An 11,370-nucleotide genomic window follows, 5' to 3' on the forward strand; every position below is an offset into this window, starting at 1 on the left:
ATGAACAAAAGTGATCGTTCCAGTCATGAAGATTATCAGAAAGGCCTCTGTGTGGTTGCTTTAGTGAAAAATAGTGATCACGCTAAAAAGACGAGAATTTTATAAATATGAATTAGCTCAAATATCTTGGGATCTTTTGTTCATTTTCACTTTCCACTTGTTTTCTGGTGTTGAGAGAGTCTAAGAGAGAGATTGGGGACGAGCACCAAGCTTCAAATCTTGAGGAATCGGATTGAAGATTGGCTTGAAAATGCTTCTTCGTTCATCTTCTTCTCTTTCTTTCCCTTCTCATTTTGTAATGGTTGCTTAAACTCTTTGTAGTTAGGGATTATGAATCTGAAATGGAAGTGTTGAATTGATTTTGGGTTTGAATTTTGAGTATTGGATTGGATTGAGTAATTGATTCTGCTATTTACATAGTGATTGAATGAAAATTTGATTAACTAATTACAGATGAACTCTTATCAATAGAAGTTGAATTTGTTTCTCAGACTTGAATCAACTACCAAGGTTATTGATTTCTTAGGGATAAGATATCTTGATCTTGCAATCTTCTAGTTTCTAATGCGTAATGCAACATTTATTTGAACCAGATCAAAGGAATTAGAGTGATTTAGTTGAATGTTAGATTCATTGAGTTAAGGAATTAAGCTTTGATTAATATAACGTGAAACTGATTGTCATTCCATCTAAATACTTGAAAGTTCAGAACTTTATTGAATCAACATTGAAGTTTTAGTGAAATAAGTCCCTAACTATGTTTTCTACTTATGTCAAATACATACTTTCATGTCATTGTTTTGTTTTCTCTTTTGAGTTTAATATCTGTTACTTTTACTTCCAAACCTCATCTAAAATTTGTGAAGCTCAACTAATTGTGAACTTGTGAAGTGATAATTGAGAACTCTATTCCTTGAGGACGATATTTGCGACTCAAACACAGTTCAAACATTTTATTACTTGCTACAATAACACTAGTACACTTGCTAGTCAAAATTACTTCTGTTAAGAAAGTGACAAGTTTTTGGCGCCATTGTTGGGGAATATTTGTTTTCAATATCACTAGTAACCGAAAAATAACTAGATTGAGCATTTGTTTTCTTTAAATTTTCTTACATTTAAAATTTTTCTGTTTTGCAATCAGTTGAGTAGTTAATTCTGTATTTGTATAATTTTTATTTTTGACAGATTTTATATCATATCAAGTAGTTACTTTGCATTTATATACTGTGAATTAGTGCAGTTTCTATTTTCTTTCTACTATATCTGAATTATTAATTGTACATGCGTAGCAAAAACAAAAACAAGTCTACTCTTGTCTTTGATCCTGACATAGATATAACACTAAGAAGATTAATGAAGAAGGCTAGAGCAGAAAGTTCCTTTGGAGGTGATAGTGATTTTGAGGTTATACATTCTCTAGAGATTCAAATTACTCCTATTTCAAACAAAACACATTCACCTTTAGACAGACCGCTCTAGAAATTGAAATGGCAGAACAACATAGAATGAGGACACTATGAGATTATGCAATTCCAAATATGTAGGGCTATAACTCTTTAATAGTGAGACCAACCATTCAAGCTAATCATTTTGAAATCAAAGCAACCTTACTTCATTTGGTACAATAAGACCAATTCTCTGGTGGAATTTCTGATGACCCTAGCTTGCATATTTCTAATTTTCTATAGTTGTGTGACACTATAAGGATGAATAGGGTGAGTGAGGATGCTATAAGACTGAGGCTATTTCCATTTTCTTTGAGAGACAAGGCCAAATGTTGGTTACAAGCACAGCCTCAAGGGAGCATCACCACATGGACAGAGTTTGTGAACAAATTTTTAACCAAGTATTTTCCTCCATCAAAAGCTGCCAAATTGAGAGGAAAAATTACATCCTTTATGTAGCAAGAAGGAGAATCACTATATGAAGCCTAGGAAAGATATAAAGAGTTGTTGAGAAGATGTCCACACCATTGTATTCCAGAGTGGATGCAGTTGGAAACCTTTTACAATAGGAAGTAAACCTTCATAAAAATACTGAATCAATAGTTGCTCATTGATTTGGTGATTTGGACATGTTGCACAAAGTCTGTTAAACCTCTCCCAATACTTATACAAAGTCTCTCCTTGCAGTTGTCTGATCCCACTTATTTCTTTTCTAATTGCTGCAGTTCTGGAGGTAGGGAAGAACTTCTCTAAGAATCTCCTCTTCATGTCATTCCAGGTAGTGATTGGTGGTTGCTGCAAGTAAAGCCAGTCCTTGGCCACGTCTCACAGTAAGAATAGAAATTCCTTTATCTTCACAAAGTCTTTAGGCATGTCTATTGGCTGCATGGTAGAGCAGACTACATGGAACTCCATCAAGTGTATGTGCGGATCCTCTCCTGCTAATTCGTGAAATTTGGGCAGCAAATGTATCAAACCAGACTTCAATTCATAGGTGGTTGCGTCTTCTTTTAACTGAGGCACTTAGATGCAAAGTGGCTGGTGGCCAACACCAGGAGAAGCCAGCTCCTTCAAGGTTCTCTCTTGGTGGTTGTTTGCAGCCATCTGTCTTGTACTGCACTCTCTTTGTGATTGTTGTAATCTCTGAAGCCTTGACCATGTCGTCTCAATCTCAGGATCTAATGGATACAGTGTACTTGGTCTAGACCTAGTTATGCATAGTTAGAATCACCAAAAACATCCAGCACTTAATAAACACTCACAAAGTAAACAATGTCAATTTACAAAGCAAGTACTGAGAATTTTTTGAAATGCACAAGTATGTAAACTGGATGCCTAAAAGCAGGAAAAATATATAAATAAATAGCAGAAAATAAAAGTTTTTAAAAAAGAAAGCAATATTTGAAAATTTGGGCAACGACAACCAGCTCAACGGGTTGCAATTAATAAAATTTTTTTTTCTACCCCAAATGCATATGCAATAATGTCAATTCTGAGTTTCCTAGCCAAAGTTATGCCCGTTTTAAGTTTTCAAAATTTTCTCTTTGCCACTCACTTGTATATTTTTTTCTACTCCTTTTTTTGCAACTTCGACTACTTTACTATCCAAAAGACACTAAAAGAAACGTGGATACAAAAATTCAACTCAAAATTCAATCTCTAACTATTTTTTTGATTTTTCTAAAATTTGGTGAATAGTAACCTACATTAGCGACTCAACACAAACGAAAATGAAGCAAACGCAAAGACACCAAGACTCAAAGACACAAAGACGCAAACGAACAATGTAGGAAATTAAATAGAGCTGTCAGCGCATGCAATAAAACTAAAACAAAATGACTTGTATCCTTAGCAACGGCGCCATTTGGACAATCACGTCGTAATGGTTTCAAACAAAACTAGATTCCTCAAACAAGCATGCAATATAGGGAGTAAATCTAGGTCATCTCATGTCGTAATGGCTTCAAACAAATTCATTCTATTTCAAATTTTAAACAAGCAACGAGATTAATTTGGAGGTTTGTGATTTAACGATAAATTAAAAACGAAAGTAATTCAAATGAAAGCAAACCAAGACAATGAAAATGAATCTAAAAATAAATTTGAAAAACAAATTTAAATTTAAAATTTAAAAACAAATCTAAAAATAAATCTGAAAACAAATTTGAATTTAAAATTTGAAAACAAATCAAAAAAATAAATCTGCAACCGAATTTAAATTTAAAATTTGAAAATAAATCTAAAAATAAATCTGAAAATGAATTTGAATTAAAATTTGAAAAGAAATCAAAAAATAATTGAGAACAAAAATTGAAAAATGAAAATTTAAAACAAAAATTGAAACAAGAACAATTAAAACTAATACGAATTAAACGCACGAACCACAGACGCAAACTAATATTACTATACCAAATTTATCCAAAACTCAAATGTAATAGAAAACAATTGATCGATATTACATTCAAGAACAAAAACCAAATTCAATCAAATTATGCATGCACAAATTTTAATCAAGAATTGCGAGAAGGTAAAAAAAACGAACTTAGAGCGCTCAATCGATCTAGCAATCTATACTTGAGACAAGATGATTCGCGACCCCAAATAGTTAAGAACACACCAGGATCCGAAGAGACGCAAGCGAATGGAACGAAACAAATTTACTCTAAAAAATGGGAAAGTGTCTTTACAGAAAAACAAAATTATTAAAAAGATAAGAAGAAGGTCCAAAATCAATCTTTTGACCCCTATATATACTGGTCTTAAATGAAAACAAAAATAAATGGGCCAAGGCCTCTGCAAAAAATAAAATAAAAGCCTTAAGTAGAAACCCAAAATATAAAAGGTAAATTTTAAGTCTGAACTTGAAAAATTAATAACAAATAGCTCCGAACTCCAAACAGCATGATCCATATGTCCAAATTGAAGCCTAAAAAGTCAGGAATCCATTACAAAATGAATCATGCAAAAAGGAGGTCTGCAGAAAAAGTTATGACTGAAATAGTGGAGGAGGTCATAATAGAAAAAATACAAAATATTAAGTAAAGATGACAAGTATTCATGAAAACTCTAATTTAATGCAAGAAATGCAAAATCATGCTAAATATAATAATTAAAGAGAGAAAAGGTATTTTGGAAGATGCCATAAGGCTATAAATGTGAGTATAAAATATGAATCATTACTGCTGTAGGGCATTCTCGCTATAGCGAGAGAGCACTGGGAGAGAAGGATGAAACTATCACCTTGTCGCTGTAGCGAGAAGTCTCTCGCTGTAGCGACAAAGCCACAGTTTAGGTTGCATTTCTGGGTGTAGTCTTGCTGTAGCAAGAGGGTCTTGCTATAGTGAGATTCTACAGAAATCAGAGTCCAGTTTTGTCTTAGTTTTTCGCTGTAGCGAGAGAGGGAGTCGTTGTAGCGAGAATATCTAGCTGTAGCGAGAGTGTCACAATTAAAGAGGATTTAAAGGGGGTTAGGGTTGGAGAAAGGTTACTTCTCACCTTCCCTTTCGAATCTCTTTGATTCTCTCAACCCAAAATCCTATTCTACCGATTAAATTGCTTCCAAAGCCGTTCGAGAGCAAGATTGAAGGTTGAATCTGTGTGGGGAAAGCTTGAAGGTGAATTTTAATAGTTAGGATTTTTGTTTTTCCTCCCCTTTCCCTATTTTCGCGATTTCCCTGGTTCTCATATAATTCTTCCATGTATTTAGGATGAAGTCCGTGTGGAGAGCCTTCTCATTGTCAATTTTGGTGTGTGACTCTTGATTTGAGGTAAGGGAAGACTCTACCCTATCTTATTTTGTTTAGAAATTTATTTATTCTCTATGCATTATAATGTGGCTGAAATGGAATGTGAGAATATGAGTGCTTTGACGAATTTATTATGTTGGATATTGAGTGGTGGAAGTTGGTTAGTATTATGTGTGCCAAAATGGTTAAATTGTGTATACTTGAGTGATTTAATGGGTATAGACTCGGTTGAAATTGTTGTGTGTTGGAAATGCTGTATGTTGAATGGAATGTGAATGAATAATTGTGCCATGTGCTGTGAATGGTGAATATTGTGTACGTGGTTGAAATGAATTATGTTTTAAATTCATGTGGGCACTTGTGCCGTGTATTTGAATGAATATTATGAACAAGTGTGGGCCTAAGGGCCGTAATATGAATGAATATAGGCTTTGTGTCGTGTACTGTAAAACAAATGAGGGCCTAGTGTCGTGTATTATGCATGACTGTGGGCTTTATACCGTATACTGAGAATGAATATTGCAATGTGTGTGAATGGGGCGTGAATAGCGCCGGTATAACGTGTTTTGAATGGTTCAGTGATACACTGGGGGTGTGGAAGATGAGGACAGTAGAAATACCTTGGGGAAGAAGGAGTGGTGGTGATACCGACAGTGGGAGTGGGTACACCACGGGCCACACACTCTCTTCCTGACTAGACCTCTGACCATTACCTTTGTTGAGCGACTTGTGACTATCCATGTGGTATCCGTGAGGCGGGGGTAACCGGCGACCATTCATGGTCTAAATATGTGATCATAATGCAACAGAGAGCATGGCTAGATGCAGTGAGTGCACGTGTGTAAACTATTTAGTGCCATGAGCGCATCGATTATGAACTGGAATGAAATGTTGTTTGTGATTAGCTAGACTTGAGTAGAATATATTAGAATACCTATAGTTATGCAAGGTGAGTCTCTATGTTATGCATGTGTGTGTGGGACAGTGTAGAGTACTCACCCTTACATTCATTTTTCAGGTAACCAAGACGATTAGCACCAGACTCAGTGAAAGAAGGATGAACTGCTATAGGACTTAGAATTTATTTTGAAATTTATGATGTAACTCGATTAGTCCTATAGCAGTCTTTGATATAAACTTGTAATCCTTTATTATTTTAAACGATTTTATGAAGCCATGTCATGGGAAATTTAGTTAAATGAAAATTTTTCATATTCTCATTTTTGCAAAATTTATTATTTAGAAATTAAATTAAGGTGTTACAGTTTTGCTTTGGATGAAATGATCTCTTGGAAAGCTTGAGTTTTTTATACTTGCATGTTGATTTTTCCTTGTGCATGTGATAAATCCATATTTTACTAGTATTTTACCTCAGTTTTAATACCTCTATAAAGAAAACATGTTGCAAAAAGCAGAAAAACTCATAAAAATAATAGAATGATTAAAGTTTTCTCTAAATACATAGTTGTTTTAGAATTTATGAATTTTTTGTGTAGAAATTAATAATTCAATCATAATTTTGTAGGAAATTCTGAGTTAAGTTCATGAGGTTGAAAGATCAAAGGAAAGATAGAAGGAAAGTAGCAAAAGTGGAAGCAAAGAGCAAGGTTTAATGAAGCAAGAGCTGGATGTGATCACTATCGCTAGCGAAAGTGATCGTTCCAGAGCTTGAAAGTGAAGGAAAATCTGCGCGTGATCACTTTTCCTGGCAAAAGTGATCATTCCAAAGAAGCGTCAATCATAGCAAAGTGTGCGTGATCATTTTTCCTAGCAAAAGTGATCGTTCCAGAAAAGCCTCTAGGAAAGCAAGTTATGCGTCATCACTTTTGTTCACAAAAGTGATTGTTCCAGACAACCTTCCATCACTACAAAGTTAAACGTGTCTCCTTTTGTCAACAAAAGTGAACACGCGCAGATCTCGACCTTAGCGTGGCTACTTTTGTGAAGAAAAGTGATCATTCCAGTTATGAAGAACATCATAAAGTCCTCTGCGTGACTACTTTTATGAAGAATAGTGATCACGCCAGAAAGGCAGGAATTCTATAAATATGAATTAGCTCAGATATCTTAGGATCTTTTGTTCATTTTCACTTCTCATTTGTTTTCTGGTGTTGAGAGAGTCTGAGAGAGAGATTGGGGATGAACACCAAGCTTCAAATCTTGAGGAATCAGATTGAAGATTGGCTTGAAGATGCTTCTTCGTTCATCTTCTTCTTCTCTTTCTTTTTCTTCTCATTTTGTAATGGTTGCTTAAACTCTTTGTAGTTATTGATTGTGAATCTGAAATGGAAATGTTGAATTGATTTTGGATCTGAACTTTGAGTATTGGATTGAATTGAGTAATTAATTATGCTATTCACATAGTGATTAAATGGAAATTTGATTAACTAATTACAAAGGAACTCTTATCAATGGAAGTTGAATCTATTTTTCTCAGACCTGAATCAATTACTAAGGTTATTGATTTCTTAGGGATAAGATATCTTGATCTTCCAATCTTCTGATTTCTAATGCTTAATGCAACATTTAATTGAATCAGATCTAAGGAATTAGAGTGATTTAGTTAAATGTTAGATTTATTGAGTTAAGGAATCAACCTTTGAATAATAAAACGTGAAACTGATTGTCATTCCATCTAAATACTTGAAAGTTCAGAACTTTATTAAATCAACACTGAAGTTTTGGTGAAACAAGTCCCTATGTTTTCTACATCTTTCAAATACATACTTTCATATTCATTGTTCTATTTTGTATGCTAATTTCAATATTGGTTACTTTTGCATCCAAACTTCATCTGAAATTCGTGAGCCTCAACTAATTGTGGACTTGTGAAGTGATAATTGAGAACTTTATTCCCTGAGGACGAAATTTAGGACTCAAACATAATTCTAACATTTTATTACTTGCTACAATAACACTAGTACACTTGCTAGTCAAAATTTCTTCTATTAAGAGTGTGACAAGTTTTTGGCGCCGTTGCCGGGAAATATTTGTTTTCAATATCAATAGTAATAGAAAAATAACTAGATTGAGCATTTGTTTTCTTTAAATTTTCTGCAATATTAGATTACATTTAAAATTTTTCTGTTTTGCAATCAGTTGAGTAGTTAATTCTATATTTGTATAGTTTTGCTTTCTGATAGATTTTATATCACATCAAGTAGTTACTTTGCATTTATATACTGTGAATTAGTGCAGTTTCTGTTTTCTTCTACTATATCTGTATTCTAAATTGTATATGCGTAGGAAAAACAAAAATAAGTCTACTCTTGTCTTTGATACTGACGTAGATATAACACTAAGAAAATTAAGGAAGGAGGCTAAAGCAGAAAATACTTTAGGAGGTGATAGTTATTTAGAGGTTAGACATTCTCCAGGGATTCAGATTACTCCTAGTTCAAATAGAACACATTCACCTTTAGGACAACCAACTTCAGAAATTGAAATTGCAAAACAACATAGGATGAGGACACTAGGAGATTATGCAATTCCAAATATGCAAGGGTATAACTCTTTAATAGTTAGACCAACCATTCAAGCTAATCACTTTGGAATCAAACCAGCCTTGCTTCATTTGGTACAACAGGATCAATTTTCTGGTGGAATTTCTGATGATCCTAACTTGCATATTTCTAATTTTCTGCAGTTGTGTGACACTATAAGGATGAATGGAGTGAGTGAAGATGCTATAAGACTGAGGCTATTTCCATTTTCTTTGAGAGACAAGGCCAAATGTTGGTTACAAGCACAGCCTCAAGGGAGCATCACCACATGGACAGAGCTTATGAACAAATTTTTAACCAAGTATTTTCCTCCATCAAAAGCTGCCAAACTGAGAGGGGAAATCACATCCTTTGTGCAGCAAGAAGAAGAATCACTATATGAAGCTTGGGAAAGATATAAAGAGTTGTTGAGAAGATGTCCACACCATTGTATTCCAGAGTGGATGTAGTTGGAAACATTTTACAATAGAATGAATGTAGTGACTAGAACCATGGTAGATGTAGCTTCAGGAGGTTCTTTAAGCATGAAATCCTTAGAAGAAGCTCAAAGAATCATTGAGATGATGGCTTCATCTATGTACCAGAATTCCAACTCAAGAAATGCAGGGAGAAGTAATGGATATGAAGCCAAAGTTATGGAAACCTTTCTTGCACAAAATCAGCTGTAGAATTAGTTATTTTCTCAGCAAATAGCAGCTTTGACTCAACAGATCAACAATCTACAAATTGGGTATGTGGTAACCAATCAATTGGGCTGTGATTTTTGTAGAGGGAATCATGTTAATGGTGCATGTGATGTACCTACACCAGATCCACAAGAGCAAGTCAATTACATGGGGAATTATCAAAGACAGCAACAATCTTATCCTCAACAATCTTTTCCTCTTGGATTCCAACATTCAAATAACAGGAATCAACAGTTTTATAAATGGAATCCTAAAATTTCTGCTGTGAAAAACACTAATCCTTCTCTTCCATTTTTGAATGCAGAAACTTCACAACAACAACAATATTTTCAAGGAAATTCTTCACTCAATTTCAAAGGAGTTAGAATTCAACCAGACCTATGAATGAAAGAATGAATGAAATTAAAGAAACAATGTTGCAGTTCATGAATGTCACTCAAACCAGCATTAAAAATCAAGAAGCTTCCATGAAGAAGTTAGAAACTCAGATTGGACAGCTGGCTGAACAACTAACAAATAGAGATGATGGGAGATTTCCATGTAACATAGTGATAAATCCAAAAGAGCAATGTCAAGTCATAACCACAAGGAGTGGAGCTGTGGTAGCCAGTCCAAAACCTGCAGAAAAGAAAGTGAGTAATATAGCAGAAGAAGGAAGAATAGAAAAAGATCTGCAGCAAGGAAATTTCAAGTTACTGAAGAGAGAACATTCAGAAAATAAAGTAGAAGCTTATACAAATTCTGAGAGAAAGACCAAGAAGCAGCTTTTTGAGGATACTTGCAAACCAATAGATCCAAAAAATTATAAGAGGTTCCCTTATCCACAAAGAGTGTAGAATCCTAAGTAAGAGGAGCAGTTTGAAAGATTTGTGAATGTGTTCAAGAAATTGCAGATCAACATTCCTTCTGCAGAAGCCTTGGAGCATATGTCATCTTATGCAAAATTTATGAAGGAATTACTCTCCAAGAAAAGGAAATTGGAACATGATAACACAGTACCATTAACAGAGGAATGCAGTGCCATTCTTAAAAGAAAGCTTCATTAACAACTCAAGGATCCAGGATCCTTCAACATACCTTATGAAATAGGAAATTGTATTGTGGGAAAGACATTGTGTGATTTGGGAGCAAGCATTAACCTAATGCCATTAGCTATCTGATGAAACGATATTTGGGCTCCTCGTCATGCAAAAGATTGTCGTTAATCCTCATCAAATATGCAAAGAAATGAATGCAGTACTAGGGTGTTATCCTAGGTCGTCTCCAAGGAATTTTTGGTTGAGAACATACATCGAACAAGTGTGAACATGTATTTTAAAGCAAGTAAATTGGGGGGAGGTTTGTCAATTTCCAGATTTTAAACAAGAACGAAATGTAAATTAATGAAATTCAATCAATTAAAATGAGTAATCCCTAGTCAAGCAATGAGTTCTATCATTATTCTTCCAAATGATTCAATAATCCCCTTTCTTTCCCTTAAATTAAGTTAATCTAACAAGCGAAGACTAACTTTAACATCCCAATTAAAATTAAGCATCTTAATGGGCTCTAATCTCTATCCCTAAGATTAAGCAACCTCAAGGATTAACCAAAATTAAGCAATTTTGAATTAGAATTTCGTTAGGTAAATTAGGGTTCATTAAGCAATGTTCCCTTCATGCAAATTCCATTTCATTCAGAGATTGGGGTTAATAAATTCAAGAAAAGAAAGATTTGTATTGCAATTAATCCCAAGAATTCAAGATTCATGTGCATTGACTAGGAATTACAAGGAAGTTTAGCCCTCCATGTGGATGGGCTTCACAAAAGAGAGAAAGAAATGCAAGAACGTAAACATCATTAATGCAAATTCAACAAAAATCAAAAGAGAAATTGGAAATTAAAACCTATAGAGGACCCTTGGCTGTCACCCAAGACTCCAATGTCGTAAGAAATTATCCCAATTTGGCAAAGAAAATTGTGTAAAGTGTCAAAAAGTCCTGTACCC

General features: G+C 34.3%; 2 non-coding genes across 2 annotated transcripts; both read right to left on the reverse strand.

The window, feature by feature from the left end:
- Positions 1-1,874: 1,874 nt before the first annotated feature.
- On the reverse strand, positions 1,875-1,981 carry LOC113860417. Its single transcript, XR_003503869.1, has one exon. It is a non-coding gene; the product is annotated as a small nucleolar RNA R71 (small nucleolar RNA).
- Positions 1,982-9,023: 7,042 nt separating this feature from the next.
- Positions 9,024-9,130, reverse strand: LOC113860299. The gene has a single exon (XR_003503753.1). It is a non-coding gene; the product is annotated as a small nucleolar RNA R71 (small nucleolar RNA).
- Between the last annotated feature and the right edge of the window lie 2,240 nt (positions 9,131-11,370).

The sequence above is a fragment of the Abrus precatorius genome, unplaced genomic scaffold, assembly GCF_003935025.1.
Source record: "Abrus precatorius isolate BTA unplaced genomic scaffold, Abrus_2018 Scaffold2, whole genome shotgun sequence".
Classification (NCBI taxonomy): Eukaryota; Viridiplantae; Streptophyta; class Magnoliopsida; order Fabales; family Fabaceae; genus Abrus; species Abrus precatorius.